The 13,908-nt window shown below is 45.4% G+C and overlaps 1 protein-coding gene across 2 annotated transcripts in view; it reads right to left on the reverse strand.

The window, feature by feature from the left end:
• Window positions 1–13,908, reverse strand: part of LOC147678388 (beta-galactoside alpha-2,6-sialyltransferase 1-like) — a 109,632-nt gene that overhangs the window by 63,752 nt on the left and 31,972 nt on the right. For both annotated transcript variants that reach the window (XM_086945983.1, XM_086945984.1), the window contains exon 2: window positions 1,978–2,075. The gene's annotated coding sequence lies outside the window, so the exon portion shown is untranslated. The remainder of the gene's footprint in view (window positions 1–1,977; window positions 2,076–13,908) is intronic.

The following is a 13,908-nucleotide window of genomic DNA, read 5'->3' on the forward strand; positions in this document are numbered from 1 at the left end:
GCTTTCCGCCATCCACTCTTTGACTCTTATCAAGCAGGAGGACATTTTCTCTCCATCTCTGCAGTTTTTCGGGTCCAGAGAGATCACCAGTTGTGTATTGTCAGCGCACGAGGTCATGGATATATCAAATTATTGCACAATCTTGGCCAGGGGCTCCATGTACACGTTAAAAAGGATTGGGTTCAATGCTGATCCCTGTGGTACGCCGCACTTTAGCCTCATGGTTTTCGAGAGAGTAGAAGTATCTTGTACTTAGAAAGTTCTTTTATTCAGGAATGACGACAACCATTTGAGTGCCCTGCCCTGTATCCCAAAACTTTCTAGCTTTCTGCAAAGTATTTGAGGGTCCCACGTATCGAATGTAGCGCTCAAATCCAACAAGAGGAGCACTGCAGATTTCCCCTGGTCTAGTGATTGTCTCAGATCTTCTACCACTACCAGCAAAGCGGATTCCGTGCTGTGCTGTATTGTGCTCTACAACCCTTCTGAGTTTGGTGGAGGCACTGGTTGCTCTCAAGAAAATCAGACAAGTTTATGTTGACGTATTTTTCTAACAACTTGCCTACAAATGGTAGCTGGGAGATCGGATTGAAGTTCCTCAGTTGCCCTCTATCTGCATTGGTTTTTTAAAACAGGGGCTTTATCACTGCATGTTTCCAAGCCCCTGGGACTTCGCCCAGCTCTAGAGATTGATTCAACACCCTCATTCGATTTGATATAATGATGGGTGCTACTGTTCTGAGCATTTGTGGAGGGGCTGGGTCCAGAGGTGAGCCGGACTTCACCTTCTCCATCAGAGCTTCTATCTCGTGCTGTTCAATAGGTGGGAAATTGGTGATCACCTGCTGTGGGAGGGCTATTTTGAAATCTTCTTCGCTCTCTGAATCAGTGTCTCCCTTATTGTTAACGCTACTGTATATGTTCGTTACTTTGGAGAGGAAGTATGTGGCCAGGTCATTACATCTCTCCTCCGACGTTTCAGTAGGACCAGTGTCAGAGTTTGGATTAGTTAATGACTTAATTACTTGGAACAGTTCCTTTGAGGAGTTCCGAGCCCTATATTTTTTTTACTTAATGAACTTCGATTGGCTCACTTTGATATTATCATGATAGTTCCTAATCGCTTTTTTATATTCAGATTTCATTGAAGGATCATAGGTTTTTCTCCACTCCCTTTTAAGCCTTCTACGTTGCTTCTTTAGTTCTAGAAGCTGGGAGTTAAACCATCCTTCAGCTCTAGTTCTGGTTTTAAGCTTTAGTGCAGTTATGGGCCATGAGGTCCAGAGATTGATTAATCCATGATTCCCATCTTGAGTACCCCTCTTCGGCTGATCCTGGCTTTCCTGTGTCTACATTTGGCAAGTTGGTTAAGACGTCCACCCATTCTAGCTGATAAATCTTGGCCCAGTACCTTTTCCTTTTTATTTCCATGGCAGAAACCTCCCTGCTCTCCCTTCCTGGCTTCCTTATCTCACCCGGAATGAAGTGGTGGTCCGACCAGGGAACCGGTATTGGCGTGGCCACCTTCATGTCTGGATCAATATTGATTACCATGTCTAGAGTATGTCCCTTGTTGTGCGCGACCGTTGTTACTAGCTGGGTCAGATGTATGCTTTCCAAATCGGACAGGAGACTTTTTGTGCTTGGAAGGCTCTTGTTTTCTAAGTGTAAATTCAAGTCCACCAATACAGTGATGTGGCTTTTTTTTAGTAAAAGACTGGTCAGTACTTTGGGGCAGTTCTTCTGGAATTCCCCATAAGGACCTGGTGGCCGGTAAATTAAGAGGCCTGATAGGGTGAAGTTTGAAGAAAGGAGAATCGAGAAGGAGAGACATTTGCATCCTTTAAAGGCCAGTGACTCTGTGGTGCACGTTTTTAAGAGAATGGCAAATGACAGAATATTATATACCATTAAATTTGACAACACTGTATTGTAAACATGAATATTATTCAGAAACATACAAAATTATATACTTACCCTCTCTATTCTGTCCCATGATATTTTGGCAATGATGATATTTCCACCATTATGTTAAGGTCAACCAATATTTTGGAGATAATATTCAGGAGTCATACCTGAGAGGGAAAAGAGGTTATAAATCAGCAATACTGATAGATGCAAACTAGACTCTTATTTAAAACTTACTAAATAGTGACAGGAAAACGATGATTTTAAAAAAATAGTCAAACTGTAAATTACATTAAGATGTTCCATGTGATGAAGGGCTTTGTAGGAAATATGAACATGCAAAACTCCCATATTCTTCGAAACTGTTATTAGCCATAATGTTCTGGCAGGAATATAGCCAAGGCTAGCAAACATAAAGTGTAATACAGCTAGGGAATTCAGAATTCAGCAGCACGACTGGTGCTTGGTCTCCCTAGAAAAGCCTCCACCAAAAATGCGCTAGTCAAGCTCCATTGGCTTCCTATCAAAGAGAGAATTATATTTAAGACCCTCTGCTTTGCCCACCGTATTGCCCAGAATAGAGGCCCCGGCTACCTGAAAAGTCTTATCACTATTCACCGTCCGACAAGAGATCTGAGATCGTCGGGCATGATGCTATTTAAAATCCCTCGCATCACAAAAGCTAAAATGGGAGGAAAGTCCTTCCGCTATTTGGCCACTAAGTACTGGAATGCTCTGCCATTCCACTTGTGGATGGAGCCCTCCGAAATGAGATTCAGAGCAAAATTAAAAACTCATCTGTTCCCTAAATAGTAATCCCTATGCCGAATCTCGGACTCTGCTCCTCTCGATTGGTTTGTACTTGCAGTTAGCGCGGGGATACACAGTTTTGTGCAGCCAGGCGCTTAATAAATGTTTTATTATTATTATTATTATTAGGGGGCATTGCCCAAACTCCACATTTTTGGGAAAATATCTGAACTAAGGCCATCAAATGTCCTTCTCCATTTCACTGTGAGCACTGATAATTGAATTTTAGCCATGGGATTCTGCTTGAGTTCCATGTAGATGGTAGACCTAATAGAGGATGGGCGCTCACAAAATTTTCCTAGGGGTCAAAACGTATAGTCTGAGGTGTGCACGAGGGCTGAGCTGATGCCAGCTGGGGGGGGGGGGTAGGGCGAGGGAGAAGGTATAAAGTAGGTGTATTCAAAGTGAAGCCTGTACATGGGATGGACAGTGAACCCACAGAGATACTTTGAGGGTTTCATTCCATACTGCTCTCTAAATGAAGCCTCTCATCTCATAGACTTGACGGTACTGTGTCATGGTTTATCTGAATCCCCATCCCTCTACTGCTCCTTCAAGTGAGCCTTTACTGCTTGCTATCGCTACCTTAGGAGAGTCAAGTATAAAAAAGAAGTAAGCTGAATATTGAATTGGAATGAAATGAAATTTCCCGATGTGAAACCAGAAAACCTGTGATCAATCCCTGCTTCCCCACTTGATCAGACTGTGTGATCCTATGCAATTGTTTTATTTTAATTTGCCTCATCTTTCTTCATTATCACATGAAGGAATACTGTGAAATACATTGGTTCAGGACAAAACCTTCTCTTGTGTTTGATTCTAAAAAACAAGAACGTTTTCCATGTATGATAACAAACTATGCAACCCAATGGGGTCCACATGACAACCAATTTGCCTCTTAGTTCACGATTGGCAGAGAGGAAGCATTAACCTTCTATGTTCATTTTATAAAACGAACACTTTTAGAAAATAATTTTCAAAACAATAATATATGATACACTAAGATGTAATGCTTCTACATTTTCATGAATATAATTTCTGGGGATCTAGGTCGAGAATTTATCACATTTTTACATGTTTGTTGCAAGATGTCTTTAAAAAGGAATGTGTTGGGTGCGTGGCCAGCCAAAAAGGCCGAGTGCAGTGGCGGCTTGCAATGTAATGCTGTGGGGTGGTGAGTCAGGGAGGGCGGAGCTGGGTGGGGGGTAGGGTAGTGGAGTCCGACATACGACAGGAGATATTTATTTATTTATTAACGTTCACCTACTGTAGTATGTCAGACTCCACTATCCCCCCACCCAGCCCGGCCCCGCCTCACCACCCCACAGCGTTACCTTTGCGAGCCGCCACTGGCCAAGTGGATTATTCCACGGAGGATCTGCCACCACCAACTACAGACGACAAGCCAGATACCCAAATTGGGCTAATTCTGATACTGTGATGATCCCGCTGACTGTCCCCAGCTAGTGCTGCAGCAGAAAGTGATATCGCGAGGAAAAAGCTGGGGATGACATCGGATTGTTGCCTTCGTGGTCAGAGGCAAAATGGCAACGATCCGAGGTTAAGGATGCACAAGAGCAGACTCCTGAGGCCTCAGAAACACTGGTTGAGACACCGGCGTGGTGGTCGGAGTAGCAGGGATTGGACGGAGCATGGACGTCTCAGCAGTGTCAGCACAGTGAGTGTGGCAAGTTAGGCAGACGTGCCGACCCTCTTGGATGAGCTGTGGGGCCCCTGGAGACTGGTTGGGCAACTCACCGGGGTTTCCTATGAGTGGAGGGGAAAGAGATGGCCCTGGGAAGCTCAAGGAAGAGAAGTTGGGGATGCCCAGTGTGACGCTGGAGGCCCCGGACAGCAAGGAGGGAGCCTGCCTGACTTCGCATGGTGGCTGCTCTGCCGGAGTTTTGCAGCGGCAAAAAGAAAGGGAAGTGCCGGAGTTCGGATGCCCTCTCCATGAGATGGTAGAGATTTCTTCATTGCCAAGGAAAGGAGAAGGAACTTTTTAAGGACTTTCATCATCTTACAGAATATTCTCCAAGGGCTTGAATTTGTGCTTGCCTCCTGCTAAAGTCTCAGGGACAAAAGACTTCACTACCAGCTCCCCCTGTGAATTTCCTTGCTGGGAATTCTATCTACAGACATTTGCGTGTCGCTGGGAGCTGGAAGCACGAAGCATCGAGAGGAAGCGTGTCACCGCCGCAGCTGAAATCGTCGCATCACTGGAGAAGCATCTCCCTGGAAGCGTGCCTTCGTCGAAGCTGCCTGCTGTCGCATCACCAGAGAAGCGTGACGCCATCCAGAGAGTCACCATCGCATCGCTGGAGGAGCGTGTCGCAGGGCCTGTCGTGGCTCCAAAGTACATAGTCGTCGCAAGGCTACCAGGGCATCTACGCCTTGTCATCGTCATCGCATCATCACATCAAGGGCTCCATCTTCTCCCATCACAACCGGATCATCGCATCGCATCACGGCACCATCTTGCGCATCGCAATGGGCCCGCAGGCCGAGAATCTACGCATCACCTCCACACCGGTAAGGATCACAACGCATTCCCTACTCTGCGCATGCATTGAGGCACGAAGCATCCTTTCCCCCGGGTCATGGAACCAACGCATCTCCCCTTTTGTGAGCCTTTTGTTCACTTTGCGTTACGCATCCAGGTACTTTGTTGAGAACTTTGTCGCATTTTATCATCTTTAAGCCAACTTTAAGTATAGTATTGTGGATTGTTGTCGTTTGTGGTCTTGCATTAAGTCTATATAAAGAATACTTATTTTTGTAAAACCTGTGTTGTGTCCATCTGTAGTGTTATCACTGTATTACTGTGTATATTCACAAATGCTTAACACAATGACTCTGAGATAAGCCTGTCTGCTCGTGCCAAGCTACCAAGGGGCTGAGCAGGGGTTATATAGGAGTGTAATCCCCTTATCCTGACTGAGAAGTAAGGGTCCCTATTTGGACAAAGGTGGATACCATTGCCAACTAGAGACCTCCAGATCTAACATCCATCATTAGCTCTCCAATGGCAAGTCACCATGCTGGAAGGGAAAGCTGAGTGCAATCTATACCAATAGACCTGAATACACATTGCTGATATTTGAGCAGACCTTGTTTGAGCATGGCAACAAGGTGGGGACACACTTGCTGAGACAATGAAGGGTCAAGTAAGAGAAAGAATATATAGGTGGAATAAATTGGAGATATGGAGAGCTGGCTGGCTCAGAGGAAGGGAATGCAGAGGATTTCAGGGCCTTTTATGAAAGCTTGTATACCGCGGACCAAGCAGATGCAACAGCACGACTCAGTTTTTCCACTCAATAGATCTTCCTCAGGTATCAGCAGATCAGAATGAATACTTGGGTGAACCGATCACTGAAGATGAAGTGCACCAGGAAATACGGGGCCTGAAACTTCATAAATCACCGGGTTCGTATGGTCTGATGGTCCATTTTGATAAAACATTTTTTGCTGAATGGACCACCATTGGACTCTTCTCTTTAACCACATAGCAATTGAGCAAGCGGTCACGCACTCAATGTGCAAGGCTCTGGTATCAGTAATATCCAAACCCGGAAAGTATATTTAAATTTGCAGTTGATGTAGACCAATACCCCTCCTCAATCTAGATGCTAAGTTATAATCGAAAATCTTAGCCACGCAATTAGAAGATCTGATGCGAGACCTGATCCACCCGAATCAGTTGGGATTGATCAAGGGCAGGCAAATTCATGATAACATCAGGACAGTGCTCCACCTGACCTGATTGAGGAATCCCTATCCACTAAGAGGCATATTCTGGCAGTCCTATTGGGGCTTGATGCCAAAAAGGAGTATGATCGATTGGACTGGGCATTTATGTTTCATATATTGAAAAGATTTGGCTTTTGGAAACCTTTATTGCAATGATGGGAGCAAACTATGTGGCGCCCGAATCAAAGGTTACAGACAATGGAGTGCAATGCAGATATTTTAAGGTAGGTAGAGGGACTAGGCAGGGGTGCCCCTTCTCCCTGTTACTTTTCGCCTTAAGTATAGAACCCCTAGCTGTGAAAACACAAACTACACCAGCGATTAGGGGCATTTTGTTCAGTAATGTAGAATATAACATCTCTCTCTTTGCTGACGACGTCCTGCTTACCCTCACCGTACTGCAGACCTCATAAGAAGCCTTACAGCTAGGGCTTAAACCTTTGAAGCACTAGCGGGCTTTCGCATCAATATTAGAAAATCTGAGCTGCTGAACCTGACCCTGCCTGAGATGGAAATGGCTAGGATAGTAGAGGGTACGCCCTTTCAGGAGGCGTAGAAAGAGATCACTTACCTAGGAATAAAAATCATGCCTAAATTATTAGCATTATATCAGGCAAACTTTCCTACCCTCCTCCAACAACTGAAGAGTGATCTTAAGGTTGGTCACCAATGGTTCTTTCATGGATGGGGAGATTACATGCACTTAAGATGTCGATGCTACCAAAGTATTGATACCTGTTTAAGCATTGCCCATAGATGTTGGTCGAGACTTTTTTCTATGCTTCTCCTTCTCTATCAAAATCTATCCAGCAAGAGGGCAATCACATTTATAACAATGTACTAATGAGGTATGCCAATTGTGGATCACCCTGCAACAATATTGATGAGTGTATACAGTATATAAAAATAATAATAAAAAAAATGTTAAAAAAAAACCCTGAGCATCTGATTTATTTGGCAGAAGGAACAAGCCCTTCTACTGTATAGATTACTCCGGCACACAAAGAGGGAGGGGGGACTAGCATTACCCGATTTCCACACACACAAGCAGAAGTGGACTGGCCCATAAATAAACAGGCTGGTGGCTTTCAAAGGCTGTTCTTCTGGGGCAGAGTCAGTCAAACATCAGGAGACAAATAAAAGATGCACTCCTTTTGCTCCACAAAACGCCATAAGGCCTTCAAGTCACCCATGCTATATAGAATGAAATGGGTCTTCATCTGTATATTAAAAGACAGTTGAGGAGATTGTAGAACATTCTCCTAATGCAAAGGAGAGATTTGATTTAATGATTTAAACTTTATTGTTTAGTTAATTAAAACCATAAAGTCAAAGTCAAAGTCAAAGGATTTATATAGCGCGCTACATACCCAGAGGGTCTCAAGGCGCTTGAGGAAGGGAGGGGAATTACTTATCAAATATCCAAGTTTTAAGTTGCTTTCTGAATGCTGGGTGGTTCTGAGTGAGACGAAGGTGAGTGGGGAGTGAGTTCCAGGTTTTAGCAGCCAGGTAGGAGAAGGATCTACCTCCCATGGTGGTTTTATTGATGCGAGGTACGGTAGCAAGGGCTTGGTTGGAGGAGCGTAGCTGGCGGGAGGGGGTGTAGAAGGAGAGTCGTGTGTTGAGGCAATCGGGTCCAAGTTCGTAAAGTGCTTTGTGTGCGTGGGTTAGGAGGCGGAAAGTAATCCTCTTATTGACGGGGAGCCAGTGGAGTTTTTTCAGGTGACTGGAGATGTGGTCTGTACGCGGAATGTCTAGTATGAGTCTGGCTGATGCGTTTTGGATGCGTTGTAGTTTTTTCTGGAGTTTTGCGGTGGTACCGGCGTAAAGGGTGTTTCCGTAGTCCAGGCGGCTTGTGACCAGTGCATGGGTGACCGTTTTTCTGGTTTCGGTGGGGATCCAGCGAAATGTTTTTTTGAGCATGCGAAGAATATTGAAGCAAGAAGATGAGACGGCGCTGACCTGTCTGGACATCGAGAGTGAGGAGTCTAGGATGACGCCCAGGTTCCGTGCGTGATCCGTCGGGATGGGTGCTTTTCCAAGGGCCTCTGGCCACCAGGAGTCATCCCAGGTGGAGGGGGAGGTTCCTAAGATAAGGACTTCTGTTTTGTCTGAGTTAAGTTTCAGACGGCTATGCTTCATCCACTCGGCTACTTCTTTCATTCCTTCATGTAGGTTGGTTTTGGCGGTGTTAGGGTCTTTGGTGAGTGAGAGGATCAGTTGGGTGTCATCAGCGTAGGAGATGATGTTGAGGTTGTGTTGGCGTGCGATGGTTGCGAGGGGGCTCATGTATACATTGAAGAGGGTGGGGCTGAGTGAGGATCCTTGTGGTATGCCGCAGATGACTTCAGTGGCCTCTGACTTGAATGGTGGGAGGCGGACTCTCTGGGTTCTTCCGGTGAGGAACGAGGTGATCCATTCCAGTGCTTTTCCTTGGATTCCGAGGTTTCTGAGGCGCTGTAGAAGGGTGCTATGGCAGACTGTTTTGAAGGCTGCGGAAAGGTCGAAGAGGATGAGGGCGACTGTGTCTCCAATGTCCAGTAGAGTTCGAATGTCGTCTGTTGCGGCGATGAGGGCGGTCTCCGTGCTGTGTTTGGCTCGGAAGCCGGACTGTGAGGGGTTGAGGGATTTGTTGGTTTCGAGGAAGGCGGCGAGTTGGTTGTTGACAGCTTTCTCGATGACTTTGGCTGGGAATGGAAGGAGCGAGATGGGTCTGTAGTTTTTGAGTTCGGTGGGGTCAGCTGTGGGTTTTTTCAGAAGGGCGCTAAGTTCGGCGTGTTTCCCACTTTCTGGGAAGGTGGCGGAGTTGAGGGAGCAGTTGATGACGTCTCGGAGGTGTGGTGCTATGATGGAGTCAGCTTTGTTGAAGATGTGGTGAGGGCATGGGTCTGTGGGGGATCCTGAGTGGATGGAGTTCATCAGGCGGATGGTGTCTTCAGTGGAGATTGGGTTCCAGTCATTAAGGGTGTTCAAGGGGGTGAAGGTCCTGCAGAGGGTTGGGTGGGTTGGTCTCCGGATTGGTTGTCGAAGCTGTTGTGGATGTCTGCGATTTTGTTGTGGAAGAACGAAGCTAGGGAGTCGCAAAGGGCTTGAGAGGGGGTGATGTCGTTTGAGTTGGCTGAGGGGTTGGTAAACTCTTTGACGATATTGAATAATTCCTTGCTGTTGTGGGCGTTGTTATCTAGTCGGTTTCTGAATGCGGCTTTCTTTGCAGTCCGGATCAGTTGGTGGTGAGTGCAGGTGGCGTTTTTGAAGGCGTCCCTGGTGCTGGTGTTTGGGTCTTTTTTCCAGGCCTTCTCGAGGGAGCGACAGAGTTTCTTCGATTTCTTAAGATCATCGTTGAACCAGGAGGCGATTTTGCTGCCTAGTTTGGTTTGACGTTTTTTCAACGGTGCAAGGATGTCGGCGCTGTTGGATAGCCATTGGGTGAGGATAATGGCTGCTTGGTCGGTGTTTGAGGAGTGGACAAGGGGATTTTGAAGCAGTGATGAGGAGATCTGGTCGATGGTGATTTTGTTCCAGTTTCTTCGTAGAGTAGGTTGAGGATGGTTGTGAGTTGTGGTCTTGTTGTAGGTAAAGTGAACGCAGCTGTGGTCCGTCCAATGGAGAACTGTGGTGTGACTGAAGGAGACATGTTTGCTGGAGGTGAAGATAGGGTCGAGTGTGTGACCTGCGATGTGGGTGGGGGTATTAACAAGTTGTTTGAGTCCGAGGTTGGCGAGATTGTCCAGAAGGGTGGTGGCGTTGTTGTCATTGCTATTTTCCAGGTGAAAGTTGAGGTCTCCCAGTAGAATGTTTCCTCGGAGGGGAGGGCGTGTGGGGTGATAAAGTCGGTGATGTCGTCGCTGAATTGTGCGCGGGATCCTGGAGGTCGGTAGAGTAGGGTGCCTCTGAGTGTGGTTTTGGGATCGGTGTGGATCTGGAAGTGAAGGTGTTCGGCGCTGGTAAGGTTGATGTCTGAGCTGGTTGAGATGCGGATGGAGTTCTTGTGGATGATAGCGATGCCTCCTCCTGTTTGGTCGGTGCGGTCCTTACGGATGATCTTGTATTCTTCCGGGATGGCAATGGTGATGTCTGGGGCTGATGAGGCGTTCATCCACGTTTCTGTTAGGAAGGCGACGTCGGGAGAGGTGGTGTCATGTAGGTTCCAGAGGTCGATGGCGTGTCTGTGGATTGAGCGGGTGTTGAGCAGGATGCATTTTAGGTGGTTGGAATCAGCTAGCTGTCGTGTGTTCGTGGATGAGGAGTTGTTCTTGGTGCCGTCGAACTTGCAGGAGTTACATGAGAAGGGTCCATGGGTGAGTCCAGGAGCGGCTTGGGCGCAGTTGGGGTGACGGCCGGGGTTTAGGGCTATGAGGGTGGTGGCGTCGTATGTAATGCGGGAGGGCTGGGCAATGCGTGGATCAGGGTGTCTGGCGCTGGGCGCGGTCCAGGCGCGGACGGGTGTAGACTGGCTTACCTTTGGCGCACCTTCGGCGCAACTGGGGCGCGAAACACTGCGCGTGAACGCTGCGCGCTGATGCATTAGTCATATATGGATGGTGGAGGGGGCGGAGCGTGGGAGGGGCAGCAGGGAGGCATTTCCTTTGCAGTTCTAAAACAATGTTTAGATATAAGAGTAATTAAAATAGATATATAAAATCAACAAGAAAAAATTCTAACTCAGATAAAACTAAAAAGGGACAAAGAGGATAAAATATCAGAATAATGCAATACAGTTTTAAGAGATTAGTTTGCTTTCAGACGTTTTTCAAATGCAAGCAGGAACTTTACAATCTTACAGTTAATTTGTGAGGAGAGCTTTGTACATGGTGCGAACCTGCATCAGGTTGAGGAATAAGCTCACAAGAGCGATGCAAATGTTTTTGCGTCATCATTAAACACAAGATAATGTGTTTGAGTTATTTAAAGGAAATAAATTGATTCACATAATTATATTTTAGTTAACAATGATCAAACTTTGATAAAAATATATATGTTAAAGGTTACGAGACTGAAGCGAGTGGATATTTGAGCTTCTCCATCTCTTAACTAGCAAAACATTCATTGACATAAAAAACACGTTACAACAACAGCTCTCGTAGGGAATTCTCCACAGATTGTTTCACGAATGCTGTTCGGACATATTTCAGGCTATCAATTCGAGATACTATTACATAACACAAATACATTCATCTAGTCAGTGGTCATCACGCTAATCTGGCTTCAATTGGGCTTTTTTATCCTCTTTCAACAACCCAGTATTGGTCACTTCTCAACAATATGCAGGTATACATGATCAATTCCCTAATCCTTAGTTACCTCTCACTCCTTGCTACTCCTGTTTATCATTCCCGCTTTGACCATTGCTTGTGTAACTTTAATTTTCAGCAACAAGTTTTCATTTCGTTTTCCATAACTATTTATTTATTTTCCTCTTAGTCCTTACTTCAGCAGTGACCTACAGTTTGTTTTACAAGCTTAGCATCCTACTGTTTGCTGATTTGCATCTCCCAGATGCGGCAGCCCAAAAGATTACAATCTTTACTACAAGGCTTATTCACACTTAATTTGCTTGTCCTGGTTTCCTTTCGCAAGTGGTGAAAACATGCTAATGTTTCACACTATAGCAAACTTTCAGTCTCCCTTTGTTTTCTGCACAAATGCCAATACATTAAAATATATTAGTACAGTTACAAAACCTACGTGTAAGCGAATATATTTTAAAACAAAGTGTAAAGCGTATTGCAAACAAAACCATTCGTTTTTTTTTAATGGTTCTACTGTTATTTTGTGTGGCTTTAGGCGTGTAGCTGCAGTTGCCTTTTTAGTGGTAAATTTGTAAGAAAAAAACAAGTGCCTGTGTTTTCATCATTTAGCAACTTCACACAGTGTATGCAGCTTTACCCACAAGTGGCCAAGATGCACTATTATGGTGCTATTCTCCTTCTGTTTAAACTTTTGGGCGTATTCCTCAGCACAAAAACAAAATACACACTGAGTGCGCTCTTGCCTTGCATCACCTGTGCTGTTTTTTTAAGCTTTACAATTGCACATCCACCTGCTGTAAGTATGTGCTATTGTTCTCATTCATGCGACATATTAACTTCTAATTCTAAACTTCACTTCTATTTTCCTGTTGTTCCTCTCTTGGCGTCTTTCTAAGTCAAGTCAAGTTAAAATTTGGATAGCGCACTACTCACCCGGAGGGTCTCAAGGCGTTTGAGGGGGGGGGGGGTTGTTACTTATCAAATAGCCAAGTTTTTAGTTGTTTTCTGAAGGAGAGGTGGTTCTGTGTAAGGCGGAGGTGGGTGGGGAGAGAGTTCCAGGTTTTGGCCGCCAGGTAGGAGAAAGATCTTCCTCCCATGGTTGTTTTACGGATACGTGGAATCGTGGCGAGGGCTTGATTGGACGATCGTAGTTGGCGGGTGGGGGTGTAAAAGGTCAGGCGCGTATTGAGGTATTTGGGTCCTAGGTCAAGACCTTATTCCACAGTTGGGATGCCGTCTATATTAGATAAAGGGGGGCATTTGCAAAACCACCTCTCCCCAAAGCCACATTTTGTGGAGCCACCTTTTACCAATTTTATTACATTTGGTTCAGGTGTGGTAAATACCTTTCTAAGCTCCCTTACAAAGCCCTGAAGAGCTGTACAGGCCACGCCACAAATAAAATTGTATTTTGTCACATGTTATATGTAGTATGCGTCTGAAAAACCCCTATTCCTTTTTTGTCACAGGAGGATTATGAACTGAGTTGTCCCTGCACTATTTTGCATCTCTGCTGCATTTAGCTAACCCGCTGAGCTATCCCTCTCTGTGGCTATTTGCAAGCGCTGTGTAAAATGTGTTTTCTCTGTGCTTCCTCTAAATGGAGTAGTGAGCCGGCCGAGCGAGCAAAGGAACCTGTACGCATTTAGTCTTATATTAAAAGGTCGGAAATGTAAATTGCTATTTTGTATTTGACCAATGATTGTATGTAAATGTATTTAATTGTTTAAATTTGTATGTGGATCTCACCTGAGTTCCGAAATCATAAATAAAATAAACTTGAAACTTGATAATAAAACTTGAAACTGTACGCAGAGCAGGGGTGCTGCAAGCGACTGAGCCACTTTATGTACATTGGACACGGCAGGTGGTGCACCTGTACCCTACTTGTGCTCTTGCACCCACACTGTCTCTTTTGTCCCTGTCACCTTTCAAAATATGTGTGTTAGTATAATGTATGAAACACACAAGCAGAAGTGGACTGGCCCATAACTAAACAGGCTGGTGGCTTTCAAAGGCCGTTCTGCTGGGGCAGAGTCAGTCAAACGTCAGGCGACAAATAAAAGATGCACTCCGTTTATTCCACAAAATGCTGCAAGGCCTCCAAGCCAGGCATGCTACAAAGAATGGAAAGGGGTCTTCAGCTGTATGTTAAAAGACAGTTATGGAGATTGGAGAACACTCCTAA

The sequence above is a fragment of the Lissotriton vulgaris genome, chromosome 12 (genome assembly GCF_964263255.1).
Source record: "Lissotriton vulgaris chromosome 12, aLisVul1.2, whole genome shotgun sequence".
Taxonomy (NCBI): Eukaryota; Metazoa; Chordata; class Amphibia; order Caudata; family Salamandridae; genus Lissotriton; species Lissotriton vulgaris.